The sequence below is a fragment of the Cryptomeria japonica genome, chromosome 3 (genome assembly GCF_030272615.1).
Source record: "Cryptomeria japonica chromosome 3, Sugi_1.0, whole genome shotgun sequence".
NCBI classification, from domain to species: domain Eukaryota; kingdom Viridiplantae; phylum Streptophyta; class Pinopsida; order Cupressales; family Cupressaceae; genus Cryptomeria; species Cryptomeria japonica.
In genome coordinates, this window is record NC_081407.1 from 154,236,813 (window position 1) to 154,255,038 (window position 18,226).

The 18,226-nt window shown below is 35.1% G+C and overlaps 2 non-coding genes across 2 annotated transcripts; one reads left to right on the forward strand and one right to left on the reverse strand.

Annotated features, from left to right (window-relative positions):
* The first annotated feature begins 16,879 nt into the window (after window positions 1–16,879).
* TRNAL-UAG (transfer RNA leucine (anticodon UAG)) lies at window positions 16,880–16,959 on the forward strand. Its single transcript has one exon. It is a non-coding gene; the product is annotated as a tRNA-Leu (tRNA).
* A 109-nt stretch (window positions 16,960–17,068) lies between these two features.
* Window positions 17,069–17,142, reverse strand: TRNAN-GUU (transfer RNA asparagine (anticodon GUU)). The gene has a single exon. It is a non-coding gene; the product is annotated as a tRNA-Asn (tRNA).
* Window positions 17,143–18,226: the final 1,084 nt, after the last annotated feature.

Genomic DNA, 18,226 nt, shown 5'->3' on the forward strand with positions numbered 1-18,226 from the left:
TATGTCTTGTAGAGATTGCATTCAACTCAGAAGTCAAATAGAATTGGCTGACTAGTTCTTCATGGAAGAATTCACTGTGTTAAGGTTTTACAGATCGGCAGTAAAACCATATAGACTTCCAATACATGTGACATAGAGGGTATTTGCATTAGAGTATGTACGACAATTGGAGAGCACAGATAGGCACTTCCATGGTCAGAAAAAGAAGAGCATATTTCCTTCCTTCCCTTTCTCATGTGGAGGGATCACATTTGAGAGAAAAGCATTCATTGTGGCACATGATTTCTTGATAGTTTTTAACTTTGGTGATGAGGGTCTCTAGCAGTATGATCCAATCAGTGTAGTTCAAGCAAGGCTTAAGAAAAATGGGAACTCTTCAGCGGTTATGCCAACATGAAAGTAAACCATTGCTAGAAAAGCTTAGAAACAAGGACTCTTGGGATGAGGTTAAAAAAGAGATGGAGAAAATGGCAGCTGACAATAACATTTCAATAGAAGAAATTTCATCACAAATTATGGAGGGCCAGGGCATCCAAAATAGGAGGTCCTACAATTTCTACATAAAATCTGCTAATCCATCTAAGAAAACTATTCCCAAATCAATTATGCACGAATGTAAAGAGAATTATTGGACTCAAACCAAAATAAATGATTTTTGGACTATGAGGAGGAATCTCGATGAATGAAAGACAAGTGCAGAATTTGATAGCATCGACGAGGATGAAGAGTTTAGCAAATTGTGGAATATGGAGCATCCCACAACATCATATGACAGGAGTTAAGATGTTGATCAGTATGAGCCTAAGGTTGAGCCCACTCAAACAACTACTACAGTCCCTAAAATATTAGGTGTAGTCAATGAGGCAATGAAAGAGAAATATATCAAAGGGTCAAGCATTGTTGAAAAAATGGGATTTGAAGGTGGTGGTCTAGGTCCCAGAGGAGAGGGCATTTGGTATCCACTTTAGGTACAAAATCCATCAGGGTCAAAATCAAAAGGTCCTTATAGACCAGTCATTGGACTTGATTCTTCAGATTCATCAAGGATAGGTACTACTCATTACCCTCAGGGTCCACCTACATTTGTTTCTGGTTCAAATCCACAACCACCACCACATCATGGTATTCCCATTGGTGGTGAATCAAGTGCCACTACCATTGGTGGGGAATCTGGGGATAGTATTCCTATTATTGTTTAGTCAAGTGCCATTGTGATTGGTGTTGGACAAGGGCAACAAAAAAATATCTCTCACAAGAGGCCACTAGAGGTAGATACTCAATCTCATACTATTGAGAATCCTATATCAAGTGCCACTGACACTACAAATCAATCATTTGCAGCTTCAGATCACACACATCAAAAGACTATGAAAACTACACATGAAAGTGTCAGTGGGAGTGGGACAACATCAGGAACTGTTGTTGGTAATCCTATTCCTAGTCAAGCATTAGTTAAAACCACAGGAATAAGTGGAACTAGAGCCTATGGTATTCCTATGTCACCTTTCAAACATTCAATTGCTTCAGCAAGCCCAGATTTTCAATTTTGTGATTACTATGAAAAATTTGAACACACAACAAAAGCAAATAAAGAAAAAAAGAAAGCATTTCATAGGAATTCCGTGTCTGAAGTTGTAAACGAACAACCTGCAAGGAACAGGGTATTTCCAATAGATGACCCACAGAAAGATATGATGGAGTTCATGGTTGTTATGCCCTCGGGCCCATCTAAAGATAAAAATCCACCACACAGTCAGATAGATCCCTCTTAATTTCAAGTTAGCACCCTCCAAATGGATTTTTCCAAAGTACATAATGTGGAAAAAATTAGTGTGTCAAAAAGGACTAACGAAGTGGTCTACACTTCACTGCTAAAGGTGGAGAGAGAAAAAAATAAACTGGAGAAACAAATAGAAAAGTTATAGGCAGACCTAGAAAATGAAAAATCAAGGAGGAAAGCAACAGATAGCAAGTGCAATGAATTACAGAAAAGGATAAAAATTTAGGCTCTGCAGTAGAAATTGCAGAGCAGGACAAGAAGGATGCAGAATTGAACGACCTGACACAAAAACTGGCTAAAAGCAGTAATAAAATTGTTGAGGAAAAAGCCAGTTTTCAAAAATTATACAAAAGTTATGAGTCTGCTGCCGCCAAAATGAAAAAATTATAGGACCTATTGGATCATGCGAAGGAAAAAGAAAAACATTTGCAAGAGGAAGTAGAGGAAGAAAGAAAAAAATGTGCACAAATGAAAGAAGACCTGCACAATGCAAATGATAAAATAAAAACTTTGGATGATAGATTGAAAGATAATATGAAAAATACAACAAAGTATATACAAGAAAACATTTGGCGGAAAATAATGCAGAGGAGTGAGAAGTTGTGTGAATGGTTTCAATTGACTGAAAGTATGAGACAATTTTTTTTTTAAATCAAAGGACACTATGAGAAGAGCACACATGTTTATTCAAAAGAGGAAATGGCAAAAAAGATTTTGAAAGTAGTCTACAGTTCTAGTGACACCTACTTGGCATCCAAGGGAATTAAGAGCCGCATTGATGCCACAGTTAAGACATCATCTATCATTCAAAAATGCCAGAAGCTAAGGGAAACATCAGAAGTTATGGATAGTTGTGGAAAAAAGATAATGAAGCTGCAAGAAAAGAAAAATAATTTGATTAAACTTGGTTTGCCTAAGCCTGTTGACATAGAAAATAAATTCATTGGAGAAGAAGCTTACAAAAAAATCATGGAGAAAAAAATGAAGTCTGATTTAGACTTGCTTCCAAAGGACACAACTCCCAAAAGCTTTTTAGAATTCATCGAACCATTTACAACTCTAAATTCGCTATTGGATGAAACAGTGATGTCAAGTAAATCTTCTAAATATGGAATGTTGACGAAGTTGGAGTTGACTTTCCATAGTTTACAGAATATTGACCTTCCATTAGATGAAGAGTGGAGCACCCTACAAAAACTGGCACAAAATTCTTAAGAATCATAGTATGTATTGCACAATTTTCTTCTTTTATTCTTAATTTCAAGGTTTTTTTTTTTCCTGTTTGCTATTTTGCTAATCCAGCCTATGAATCTATGTTGCACAGTGCAAAACTTCAGCCAGTAAATTTCTATTCTCAAATTCTCCCTTGCTTTAACATTTATGCATTTCTCTATTTCTGATTAGTAGGTTTTAGGCACTGCTATAGCTATTATCTATGTTTGATTTGTCTTGACTCATGGCGTGAATTAATATTTAATTTTGAACTCTGTTTTTTGAATAGGAGACATCAAACATGTAGCAGATGCTAAATTGCTAATACGACCTATGATGGCCATATAAATATGTGCTGAGTTTGTGATTTTGATGTTCAGTGTTCACATGTTGCAAACTTACAATTCGACCTGAAGCTGTTGTTGTTCCCTTGTTTCTATAAAAGGGAATTTAGGGTCATTTGCAATTTTGCAAAGGGTTCTTAAACTTTGTATTCACTTTTGCATGGACATTGGAGAATCACACAGGAGTTGTTGTTGCTCTCTTGTTTCTATAAAAGGGAATTCAGGGTCATTTGCAAAGGGTTCTGAAACTTTGTATTCACTTTTGTAATTGGCATGTAGAATCACACAGATTGGTGTATTACTATTGAATGAATTGTATCATATGGCTATATTTTGAAAGAATTAATGAAAATCTAAGTTCTCGACATGTGTATTACTATTGAATGAAATTTATCATATGGTTTTGAAATGTATCACACAGATTTGAGAATCAAACATGTATAAATAAACAATAAACATCTCTGTATCAATAAACACATTATGGTTTTTTTTTATTATGCTATTTTAAATCTGGAAATAGAAAGTTGAAAAATAAAATTACAAATCAATATTAAATTCTAATTGCAAAAAGTAATATGCTTTTGTAATATGAATGATGAGATATAGTAATAAGATTAATAAATACCAATCTCTTATAGTTGTCATTCATCCTCATCAAATTCAGTGCTTTCTTGATTCTCATCTGTGGTTTCTTTACTCTGAGTCTGAGTCTGCATATCTTCGTCAAATTGCATCTCAATGCTACCAGTAGGTCCACTAGTCCCACTGGCACTTTGGTTTGAAGTGTTGCCCAAACCTCTTCTTTCACATTTGGACCTCCAAATTTGCAGTGCCCTATTGTAAGGAAAAGTGTGGACATCATACCTAGATGTATAGAGCCTCAAGCAATTTCCCAAATTTTTGTCTAGTTTGTTTCTTAGCTTTGATTTTAGGAACCCCAAAGCACTGAAAAGTCTCTCATCTTCCACCAAACCCAATATCATGGTAAGACATAAATCAGCAAGCTTCACATATTCTGGCATTGAATCATGCAAGGATGCGTTCTCAGCTATATATTTCCAAACCCTTGTTACTGATCCCTCTTCGCGAGGGTTCTCCATTTTGGCATATTGTTATTTCATAGTGTATGCAAAATGAGATGATTGCTCTCGAAGATGAGTTTCGTCTAATATTCCATTTATAGTTACTCCATTCAATTCTCTGGATATGCAAAATTGTTTTATCAAAGTCAGTATCTTACTTCAAAAATCAGATGAATTGTTGAGGCTCCAATAATGAGGAAACACAATAGACATGGCTTCGAGTAGGTTGTCAGGAGGGAATCTACTTCTAATTTCTGAGGAAAGATCATATGCAATTTTCTTCACAGAAGTAGTTACAGTCTCAACAATCTTGTCAAAATCTTCCTTTGTAACTCTTGCTAGTTTCTTCCTAGGGCGCTTTCCTAGTTCCTCGGGGTCAACCGTGGTATAGAAGTGCATTGGTATCTCAACTCCCCGTACATTGGCACATACCTCCCCGTCTACACTGATTTGTAAAAAGTTATCAGGATTGTTCAAATCTGTGAGTGTCCGCCACTTAACAAATTTTTCATCAAATAGTGTTGGTTGATTTCGATAGAGATTGTCGAGGGTCATGCATGTCATCTTACATAGTGTAGCATATTCTGCAATATGTAGAGCTCTTTTTTGGGCAGCCTTCATAATATTCCTCATTTCCTCTAGCATGGGCAGCAGAGCTGCTAAAGTTAAGAGTGTCTCTAAATTACTTAACCTGCCAAGAAGTTCAGGAAATTTCGGTTGATCTGATTCGTCGTGAGTTGTGTGAAATAGTCCAATCAAGGATGGATATTCTGAAATGCGTTGGACCATCCAAAGAGATCCATCTGGTATCATTATCCTTGAGAAGCTTGTTCCCATCAGTTAATCCATCAACAAAGTGTTGAAATTCCATAAATCGCTTGGGACTTCGACAGAAGTGTGAGTAGACCTCTCTAATTAAAATTTCAATTTTTTTAACCGAAGCAAACTTGCTCACAATTCCAAAAGCTAGATTCATTCTGTGAGCCATGCAGTGAATTGCAGTAATGTACGGTGCAAATGAAGTTTCAATCTTTGTACAAAGACCGTTCCTGTGACCTTGCATTACTGAAGCTCCATCTGCTCCAGCACAAACCAATTTTTTGGCTACCGTCATGTCATCCATACCTCCATATTCAATTAAACTTCTCTTTACTAGTTGAAATAAATTTTCCGTTGTCACACTCTCCTTCATTTTAGCAACAGATAGTAGATGAAGTTGGCAGGTATGATTCTCTATAGTATAAACATGCATGCATACCCATGAAGTATTGTCTACTGCCATAACTTCATCTAAAGAAAATGCAATGAAGTTTGACTCTCTTAATTTTTCCTGTACATCTTCTTTTTCAACCTTAGCAAGACAACTTGCCCATTCCCATCCACTATTTACTGATTAGTGTCTATTAGGATAGTTAGGAATTTTCAAAAAGTGTAATAAACCACTAGTTGATGGGAAATTTGTCATAACACGCCCTCTACTCAAAATATGAAAAACAACGCTTAACTGAACAACTTTTCCCAGTTGTTCTATTTGCATTGCTTTTCCAAAAACAACTTCAATAGAACCTTTAACTTCAGCAAGCTTCATCTGTAATTTTTCATGAAAATAATACTCTTTGGCATTCCTCACATGCTTACATTCATCCTTTGTTTTCCATCTTATCACTAATTTTTCAACCCCGTCTATCATTTGTTTTTCATAAACTTTACCCATATGCTTTTCTATGGTGTCAAATTTTAGTTGCAACCTAATTTCCTTCTTATTTTTCCAAGTGCAAATCTTACACCTGCATTCTATTGGAGGCTCACCTTCAATTGGATTCTCCACTAGTTCAATGAATGGATACTTCAATGCCCAATTAATTTGAAAATTCCCCACTGACATATCCCACTCCTGATCCTTTTTTGATTGTGGTTCACTATTTTTTGATATGGCTTTTCTTTTCCCCTTCCATGCATTATCATCAATGGAATTATCACCCAAATCAATTATATCATTCCGGCTAACTTGGGTATCTACCAGATAATCTTCTTCAAGATCATCCTGATCTGAGATATCAGGTTTGCCGCCATCTTCAACATGCGGTGCAGGTGGCGAATTTTGTACTTGTACTTGTGATGATGTACCTTCCTGATTTTCACCAGTACCACAATCTTTTCCAATGCCAAAGTACGAAGACAACGTTCTGCTTTTTGTTGGCCTCTCTTGGCCTTCCCCACATTTAGGTTTCCTACCCCTCTTCCTGTTCGACATCTTCAATTAAATAAAGGCTGCCAAAAAAATATCAATTTTCTCAAGAAGCAATTATAGACTATAATGTATAATATACCACTTCAAAAATATAATCGCTCACCTTTAGGCTTTAGGTAACTAGCAGTCTCCAATACAGTCAACAAAAATGATTTTCCTTAGTCTGAAACTTTGCTATTGATCAGAATTCAGAGCCTATAACCCACCAAATTGTGTTGAGATAGATCTAATCTTTGCATGTATTTATACCAATCCTTATATGGCAAATTTCGTAGGAATTTATCAATATACAAATATTTGGCGAATCCCGTGTAATTATAACATGACTTATGTAATTTTTGAGGTGATTATAGGTCGTCCAAATATGACTTATGTAATTTTTGAGGCGATTATAGGTCGTTCAAATATGACTTACGTAATTTTTGAGGCGATTATAGGTCGTCCAAATAATAGGCGAATAGTGAATACAATATAGTTGGCGAAAGTTAGGGTGACTAGAGACACGCGTTGGCAAGATGTCGGGCGAATTGGGTCCCCCTGGATAACAAATCTTCACATGCCTATAGGCAAATTAAGGTCATCTATTAAGGCAACCTCGGAGAGTGTAGGTGAAATAATTAAATTTCCCATGTGTCCACCATATATTGTATTGGCGAAATCATCGCATAGAAACATTTAATTGCATAAAACATATGGTGATCAGGCCATGACGTTGACGGAAATTGATAATGTTTTGGCGACATGGCCACCCCTAGATGGTACAAAATATTCGCCATTTCCGACAAGGCCGATGTGAAAAATTCACCACTAAAGTAATCTCTGAATTCCGGTCATATACTCCTTTCCATGTTACAAGCTCAAATTCCAAACCACAAAACACCAAATATTATCGATCACCCAATTCAACCAAAATATCTTTTCTTTACCAGTTAGAGTCCTAATTCACAAACTTTAGTTCTCTATCGGTAAATCCTCTCTCCAGTAAACTAAATCACTTAGATGACAAACCAAAACATCAAAAATTATTATCAAAATTTAGTTCACATCAGTTGCCATCAATGGCAACACAAACAACTGATCATGTCATCCACCCAAAAAATCTCATTCTTCTATCCTTTACTGGTACACTCATCCACATTCAACTTCATCACTTGCATCATCTCATTTGCATCAGTTATGCCAAATGGAAATATTCTCCCCCTTTGGCATTGATGGCAACACCAATTAGATATACAATGAAAGTAACACCATCTACAATTGATTGCACATCATCTATCGGTACTCATCTTCCTGTCATCTCCCCTTTACCAATTATTCTCTCAATCTAACGATTCTTCTCCATATCTCTTCCTCTTCTTTTCTCATATCTGATTTCTTTTTCTTCTCCCCATTTGACAACAATGCCAAAGGTATAAGTGCGTCACTTGTCTTCAATTCTATTGCTGCCTTTTCCATCATCTCTACTACACAAATCAAAAAAATTATAATAGAGCATTAAGTCAGAACCATACATCAGACTTGCTCCACCAAATGAGTAGCATGCATCTTCATCAATCCTTAGTGAAAGATAAACATGAAATCCATAGGATTGATGCATCTCTGACATTCTAGTTCTTCCGATGTAGGGGTCTAACCCCTAGTTTACCTTTGAGAAACTCAAAGGTAGCCTTTGATAAGGGCTTAGCAAAGATATCGGCTAGGTGATCTTTACTCTTCACATATTCCATCTTCACCTATTTTTCTTGAACTCTTTCCCTTAGGAAATGATACTTCAATTCAATGTGCTTGGTTATAGCATGAAGTACAAGATTCTTAGAAATATTTATCACTTGTATTATCACAATAGATAGTCACAGGTTTAGACATATCTATCTTGAATCCTTCTAGCACATGTCTCATCCATATGGCTTGTGTGCAATTCATAGATGCAACAACATACTTTGCTTCAGTTGTAGACTGAGAAACACATGTTTGTTTCTTGTTCATACATGCCACTAATCTTCCACCAAGTAGAAAAGCTCCACTGGTTGTGTTTTTTTGATCATCCACATTGCCTACCCAATCAAAATCAGTAAAGACATCCAAATTAAAATTTCCTTTGCAAGGATACCATAAACCATAGTCTATTGTGCCTTTGAGATACTAGAAAATTCTTTTCATAGCCACCATCTGACTCTCTTTAGGCTCTTTTTGAAATCTAGCAACTCATCCAATTGCATGAGCAATGCTCGGTCTTCTATGAAAAACATAGTGTAGCTTTCCAATCATAGATCTGTATTATTTTTCACTAACATCAAGGGAATCATCCTTCTTTGTCAACTTGCAGGTTGTTACGATCAGTGTTCCTACCGGATTGTAGTCTTCCATGCCGAAAGTCCTCAACATGTCTTTAATATACTTTCTTTGACAAATAAAAATACCACCATCTAGTTGTTGGACCTGTAAGCCAATAAAGAACTTTATTTTACTGATTAGAGACATCTTGAATCCCTTTTTGATCTCATTAGCAAAATTCATACACATATCATCATTGCCACCAAAGATTATGTCATCTACAAATACTTCAGCTATCAGCATCTTGTCTCCATCAATTTTCAGATAAATATTACTGTCCTCACTGGTATGTTGGAATCCAATCTTGATCAAATGTCCATGTAATCTCTCATACCATGCTCTTGGTGCCTGCTTAAGACCATACAAAGCTTTATGCAATTTACACACCATGTTTTAATCATCAGTCAAGGAAACTCCATCCGACTGTTCAATGTATACTTCCTCTTCTAGAATCCCATTTAGAAAGGTTGATTTGACATCCATTGATAGACTTTGAATCCCTTATATGCAGCAAATGCTAGCAACATCCTCACTCCTTCCAATCTAGCAACCAGTGCAATTTTTTCACCATAGTCCTCGCCTTCTTCATGTGCATACCCTTTGCAGACTAACCTTGCCTTGTTTCTTGCTATTTTTCCTTCTTCATTCAACTTATTCCTAAATACCCATTTTGTTCCAATTACATTCTTATCCTCTGGTCTAGGAACAAGTGACCATGTCTGATTCTTCTCAATTTGATCTCATTCTTCGTTCATTGCATTAACCCAATCATCATCTTTTAGTGCTTCCTTTACTATTTTGGGTTCAATTGTAGATATCAAGCATGAGTTATCTCAGATCTTCCTCTTGGTTTGCACACCTGCATTCTTATAATCAATTATCTAATCTTGTGAATGGTTCAATCTAACATATCTAGGTAATACCTGTGCTGGTTTTGCATATTCTGCATTGGGTTCTTTATTTTCTTCATCGTTATCATCACTTACCGGTTGAGCACCTAATTTTGCATTTTTCGACTCTTCATTATTATGTGCTTCCGGTTTAATAATCACAAGTTTCTCATAATCTTTTTCAGGCTCAAATCTGGTGGTACCTTAAGAATTTCTAGATAGATCTTCTATCTTCACATTAGCACTTTCAACAATCTTCTTAGTTCTCTTATTGTAACATTTATATGCTTTACTCCTAGTAGAGTAACCAAGAAAGATTCCTTCATCATATTTTGCCATCAAATTTCTCAGTGTAGTTATCTCTCTTGATAAAACATTGACTTCCAAATTTTTTGAAATAACTAACACACGAAGTTTTTTCATACCACGGCTCATAGGGTGTCTTATTGTTACCTCTCTTTACCAGTACCCAGTTTGAAGTATATACAACAGTACTGACTGCTTCCCTCCAAAACATTTTGGATACATCGCCCTATAATAACATGGTTCTATCATCTTCAACTATTGTTCTGTTCATCCTTTCTACTATCCCATTTTGTTGTGGTGTCCTTGGAGCAAACATCTATCTCTTTATACCATGTTCATCAGAATACTTAACAAATTCATCAGATGTGAATTCACCTCCTTGGTCTAATCTTAAACATTTCAAATTCTTACCGATCTCATTTTCAACTAGGGCTTTAAATGATTTGAACTTACTAAAAGCTTCAGATTTCTCCTTTGAGAATGTAACCCACATCATTTTAGAATAATCATCAATGAAAAGCATGAAATATCTATCACCAAAATAACTTTTTGTTCTTATAGGACCACAAAGATCAATATGTACCAAATCCAAAATATTCTCAGATGTACACTTCTTTCTCTTGAAAGAAATAAAGGTCATTTTACCAATTTGACACTCCTTACAGATCACATTATCCGGTTTAACAATTTGTGGCAATCCTCTTACAACACTTAAATTGCTTACCTTCATCAAGTTATCAAAATTAACATGACAACATCTTTTGTGCCACAACCAACTATCTTCCATTCTTGCAACCAGACAATTATTAACATTAGCATTCAAATGAAATAAGTTACCTCTAGTTTGCATCCTGGTAGCAATCAGTTCACCATTACCTCCAAGAATTCTGCAGACTCCACTTTTAAACTCAAGTAAATAACCTTTATCATTGAGTTGACCAACACTTAAAAGAATATTCTTTAGCCATCAACCCAAAATACATCATCAACATTACTCTTCCCATTTAGAGAGATAGAACCTTTACCTTTCACCATGCAAGGAGATTTATTTCCAAATCTAACAACACCTCCATCAAATTCATCAAGACTTAAGAACTTACTTTTATCTCCGGTCATGTGGTGTGAGCAGCCACTGTCTATAATCCACTCATCACTATTCTTCATATGAGATACTAGTGCCTTTTCATCTAACAGTTCCTCCTTCATGGCTACAAACACAATTTCTTCATTGTCATCTTCATATTCAGACTCCTCATTGGTCACACCTTCATCCACTGCAACATAACAATGTTTCCTTCCTTTTCCTTTGAATTTATTGAATTTATCTTTCTTATAGGTGTTAGGGCTGTTAGCAGCAATATGACCAATTTTACTACAAGAGAAACACTTCAAAGGTAGCTTTCCTTTGTACTTACCAGTGCCTCTTAGAAGTCTCTTAGCTAGTAGTGCCTCAAGTTCCATCACTTGATCTTCATTACCTTCATTTCCCCAGTTACTTCCATGAGTTGTCCCACACTCATGATTTTGACATATCTCTTTTCCCTTTCTAGCAGATGAACTGGTAACATAAGCTTTAAAGGCAGATTCAATAGATTTTGTCACACTATTGTCAAAACTATTTAACTCAAAAGTTGTAAGTTTACCAATCAATGAATCAATAGTTATCTTATCCTTTGAAATAGATCTAAGTTCTTTTATTGCAGATACTCTTATAGCATACTGAGGTTGAAGAGTTAGATAAGAATCTTACTTACTATTGCATCATCTTCAATTTTGCCTCCAACACTCTTTATGCCACCAACAACTTCTTTGATTCTCTGACCATATTATGCAATATTTTCACCTTCTTGCATTCTCATGTCATTAAACTTTCCTCTCAAGCTTTCCTCTTTGGCTGTTTGTACATTCTCATCTCCTCCATAGATTTTCTCTAACTTTTCCCATAATTCTAGTGTAGTTTCCATTCCTTGAACATCAATATATTCTGAATCAGATAAGGAACTTACAATAGCTTCTAAGGCTTGCATGTTCTCTTGCTTCTCTTTGAGTTCATCTGGTGTCAAGGGAGTAGTAGTAGGAGCAACATATCTGTTTCCACATGTTTCCAATATTGTGCACCAAGACCTTTAATGTAGATCTTCATCCCATCTTTCCAGATCTTGTAGTTATCCTTATTTAACTTAGGACCCTCTTTCTTCATCATCTTGACTTCCTCAAAAAAATTTCTTCAAGTAGTTAGGCTTTCTGCACACAAAGGACCAAAGCTCTAATACCAATTGTTAATCCTATGAGGATTTGGTTAATGCTGAGAGGGGGGGTGAATCAATATTAACACCAACAAAAAATTTAAACTCAAAATCAAACTTATATCAGATCTAAAACCATTTAACAAATATCCCAACTTCTTTAATCAGATCTAACAACCTCTTTATCATATTTGCTTAACACATTAATCACAACTATCAATACTTTCACCACTTAAGAAATCATATCATTTTGATCATATACCAACTTATCAACCTTGTCAATTAGATCAAATACTTTATCTAACCATTTCTTAATAGTACTGGTAACCTCTGATAAACAAACATAAATTGTCTTAACCGGTAATCAGAAATAAAACATGAACATCATAAGAAAAGCATTCCACACATGAACACCATAATTTTTTTGACGTGGAAACCTAAATAGGGAAAAACCACGGTGGGAGTTGGTACCCACAATAATTTGAACTCTTTTGACGTATACCTTGTTAGGAGCTTACAATACGCCTAGTTAGGAGTAGACCCCGTTAGGAGTCGCCCGGTTAAGGGATTTGCCTAGCAGCCTGTTTAGGAGCTTGATGACCTATTAGGGTCAACCTCGTGAGATGATTTAACACTCTTTTTGAGAGCTGCCCTATTAGGGGCCTTAAATGTTTCAAGCCTGTTAGGACCTACCTGGTTAAAGGATTTAACCTACTGCAATAGTTAGGGAACAATAGTAAGAAAATGATCTGTTACTTGCACTTCTCTGCTTGCTTGATTAGATCCAGTTATGTGCAATGCTCTACAACTCTTAGGAAGATATTACACTTCACTAGGATGGCTCAAAACATTCTCTAAGACCACCAACATAATGAACATCAACTGTGTCAACCTAAATAGCCATCTCAACTAGGTCGGTCACTAAACCCTAAATTACATCATGAATTACAATACAGACCATAAGAGATCAATATACAAATCAATTTATCAAATTACAATGCAATATAAGTTGTTGGTTTATCATAACTCAACACAGAAATCCGATCTACACCAAAGTCAAACCCTTAGCTCAGTCCGCTAAGCACTTTGCACATTCCCAAGAAATTCCTCCATCATATGCACCAAAAACACAATTCAAATCATTCACGTGGGTTGTGTCATGTTACCACCTTTAATTAGACTCACAGCTGATCATCGTCATAACCAAAATCATTATCGATTTAATGATTTCTTCACCTGTCCTTAAACCCTACTAAAACCTTACCAAAACTTCATCATAATTTTGAAACATGTCTTCCGGTAATTATCACAAGATGTGGTTCTGGTCATATACTCCTTTCCATGATACAAGCCTAAATTCCAAACCACAAAATACCAAATATTACTAATCACACAATTCAATCAAAATATCTCTTCTTTATCGGTTAAAGTCATAATTCATAGACTTTAGTTCTCTGTCGGTAAATCATGTCTCTGGTAAGCCAAATCACTTAGATGACAAACCAAAACATCAGAAATCATTATAAAAAATTAGTTCACATCAGTTGCCATCAATGACAACACAAATAACTGATCATGTCATCCAACCACTAAATCTCAGTCTTCTATCCTTTACTAGTACAATCATCCACATTCAACTTCATCACCTGCATCATCTCATTTGCATCAGTTATGCCAAATGCCAACAAAAACAAGTTTCAATTTTCAATGCAAATTTATTCTATCCTAACTTCTCTTTAAGTGTATGCACAAATCATATTCATTAATTAGTATTCAATGCTTCTATTTAATATTAAGAAACCTTTAAGCTCTATGAGTCTTTTACCCAAATAATGATAAGAGGGAGGAAAACATTGCCTAACAATCAATATATGCATACCAAAAATTATATATATGGACAATTTTAATTTTCTTAGGCATGCCATATTTATTGTACTATGCAACTACTTACATCATTCTTTAAAATATGAAAGTTCAACCTTCCGCAAGATCTCCTGGCATTAGAAATGCAACTAGAACCTCAAATTCTTATTGAATGTTATGATTTATTCAAAGTATCTTTTCTTACATGTAGGGTTACACACATACACAAACAACCAATAATTCTATTGATACCCATACATCACCAGCTAACTCTTTAAATTTATGAGGAAGGATAAGGGAAGGAGAAGGGGATTATTTAAGCTACTATTTACTATCTACTGACGCATCTTATACAAATTCTTTAATTTTACATCATGATCTACACTAAATCATTATTATATGCATAATACAAACACTTCATCTTACATACATACATATGTATGTACACACACACTATGTCAGAATTTGTGTAATTATGTTGATTAGGAATAGTTGTGAACGGGTTAACTTAGTTGATCATGAGATTAGGATAATCCATGGATGGGAATCATCTAGTTAGTCATTTTGTTATCACCTTTAAGGGAGTGAAATGTGTTATAATTGGAAAGAATGTGAATGGTCATTACACTAAATTGAGAAAAGAAGTGAGTGAACATATGACTCTCACTCGAAGTATAGGGTGATGAATTCTTGGGCCAGAGTAGTGTAGATTTCTACTATCTACATTGTTGAATCACTATGATCCAAGTTTACATACTAGGCTGAGAATGTCATACATGTAGGTTGCAGCCGATTTATGGTAGCTCTAGATATGTAGGACATAACACTATTCTCACGAGGCTATTATTATGAGGTCACCAAACCAATATCTTCATCAAAGGGTTGGGTCTCTTTTAGTAAGAAGAGACACAAGGGACTATATAGTCTTGGTTGGGTGGAAAAGCGCTTGAGTGATGCTCTTTCTCATGCAGTTGACGGTCATAAATTTGAGGATGTATGCCTACAAGGACATTTGGACCATTCATATTTCTTATGTAAGCTCATGGAAGATATGAAGGATCTCTATGATATTTGTAAATTTGAAAATAGAATTGAAAAATGTTATCATTATGTATATGAAATTGTAAATGAATTATGATGCAATAGAAAAGTTTGAAATGGGATTTATTTCAAATGTTCATCTTGTTTATAGAAAGGATTTTTCGTTTACCTAGATGGTGTTATTATAAAACATTCTCATGTGGGTTAAAACTTAGTTAAATATTGGATAGAACAAATGGGCTTGTTGCATTCACTGCCCTTTCTACCATATCCAATATCTCAGTGAGAAGAAGTTATAGACTTATGGCTTCCCAAAGTTTAAATACTAAGGGGTGTGATACTAAGTTGACTAACATATTCCATGGGAGCTTGGGTGAATCCTCTATTCCTAAATAAGACATACCTATCATTGTTGAGAACCATTCCCCTTGTACTTCTCATGATGGCGATGAATCCTTAACTTCAGTAACTATTAACCAGTTAGGGAAGCTTGACCATGAGTTGGATGGGATTTAACAATGGGCCAAGAACACTCGAATAGTGAGGCAATTCCCTTGATTGAAGGCTTGAGAAGAATGATTCAAAGTGATGAAATTGGTGTGAAAGTGTTTTGTGACATTTCTCATATTGTTGACACTAATGTTATGCCAATTAAAAGTTGTGTTGAAGTCATTGGTCTTTCTAATCCTATAAATCAAGTTGAGCATTTCATTCCTATGCCTACATATTTGCCTAATATACCTACACATACATATTATGTCATGGCTACCTCTATACAAAATGTTAATCCTATACTTGTTAGTAATGGGGGCGATCCTCCTACATGCTACCATCCACTAGCCTTCCATTTGTGTCACAACTAGCCCCTATACCAACATACCATACTTTTCCACCTTCCCATTCTAAGATCCACCCACTTATCCAATTTTACAACTCCATCACAAATCCAACATGTCTATTTCTAATTCATCCACTAAAGCCACTATAGACAACCTAGCTCAAATTGTCTCATCCTTACAAAAATAATTGGCTTTATTAACCCAATCCAAATTCAACATCCGTAGTATAGATATCAGTAAACCACTTTTGATGGCATTGTCTGTACTCTTCTCCCATGTACAATTGGCCTTTTAGGTTACCCACCATTCTTGTACGAGATGGTAGACTTGGTGGTATTTCTAGAACTATTTCAACATATAAGACCTTATGCATTCGAGGCTATGACATAGATGCAATTACATTGGCAGATGTTGAGATATTAAACAATACTAAAATGGATCATTTGCAGGTTAAAGATGGAATAGGTTGTTTCACTTTTGGATTTCAAGAGCACATTGATTTGGGGACCATATATGATCCATCAACTAGTATTGCTCTGACGTCTTTTGAATCTATCTTACAACCAAATTCATCCACTAAAAAAAAGCAGCAGTTCTCTTATTTCTTGTATTCTCCTCATAAAAACATTTTTCAAAAGCCACTAAAGAAAGTATGGAGTAAAAAATGTCATTATTTTAATTTTAATAAGTAGACAGTTTGGCCGAGTGGTCTAAGGCGCCAGATTTAGGCTCTGGTCCGAAAGGGCATGGGTTCCAATCCCACAGCTGTCACCAATTCCAACTTTTAATGTAGTATTGGACTTTTATTTGCCGCTGATATTCCCAGCAGAAGTAGTTCTTAGATCTCCATGGGAAGCTGGGTACAAAAGTGATTTTCCCACGCTAGAGGGAGGTCTTGAACTTCCGACCTTGTGGTTAACAGCCACACGCTCTAACCAACTGAGCTACTCCAGCTGACGTTGGCTATCACTTGCTGAAATTCAAATTTTTTTTAATTAATATTAAAATCTATGGAAAAAAAAAGGTTTATATTGTATTTTTAATGAATTTGAATTATCATCATGTACAATTGAGAGGTAATAACTTTCCTCTATACAAAATAGATGTTTAAGGAATCATGTTATGATTTTAATCTTTAAGTTCTTTATGTTAAATTAGATTGGAAGTTAAGATTTTAGATTTCATATCATTCATTTACAATTATTCAAAATCAATATATTGTCTACATGTAAAGTGATAACAATAGTAGGATGTTATATACAATAATCTGATTTGAATTTTAGAATCACAACTTTAAAACATATGAATCAATATTTTGATATCACATTTTTTGAGATAATATAGAGGTTTTTCAATCTACAAACAAGTTGTTCTTTATCTTTTACCACATAGCGTTCAGGGATGTCATGTAGATTTCTTCCTCCAAATCACCATGGAGAAAAACTTATCTTCATTGTTGTTTATTCTCAACTCCTTGATCTTTCTACTTATATAATTATCCATAATAGCCTTAAACCTTTTGAATTGACTGAATACCTTAAATTTATGCTTCAGAAAATACAACCAAGTCCTTGAGATAATCTTCAATAAAGAAATATAATATATAAGATTTTTTTTATGGAGGCACATCTATAAGACTAAACACATCACTGAAAAAGAATAGAAATCCCAAAAGCAAGAACAAGAAGACTATAACAATTTTTTACCAACTCCATAAAGAATTTTTTTTATTATTATTCTAAGATAAATATAGAGAAAATTACCAATATCAATATTGGAGGGAAATCATAGGGATAATATGATAAATTTGTTGTTCTTAACACGGGGTGAATGAAAATGAGGTAGCTCAACTATGTATACATTAGAATAAAAAGTGGGGTAATAGAAAGAAAAAGATAAATTGGAATCTTTTTATGAAAAATAGAAGCTCCTAATTTTTAAGGCTGCAAATTTGAATGGGTGGAAAGATTGGGGGGCTAAAAATTGTCTTGCTAGCTTAAGCTCTTTTTTTTTTCGCCACTTGTCAATCATATGAAAT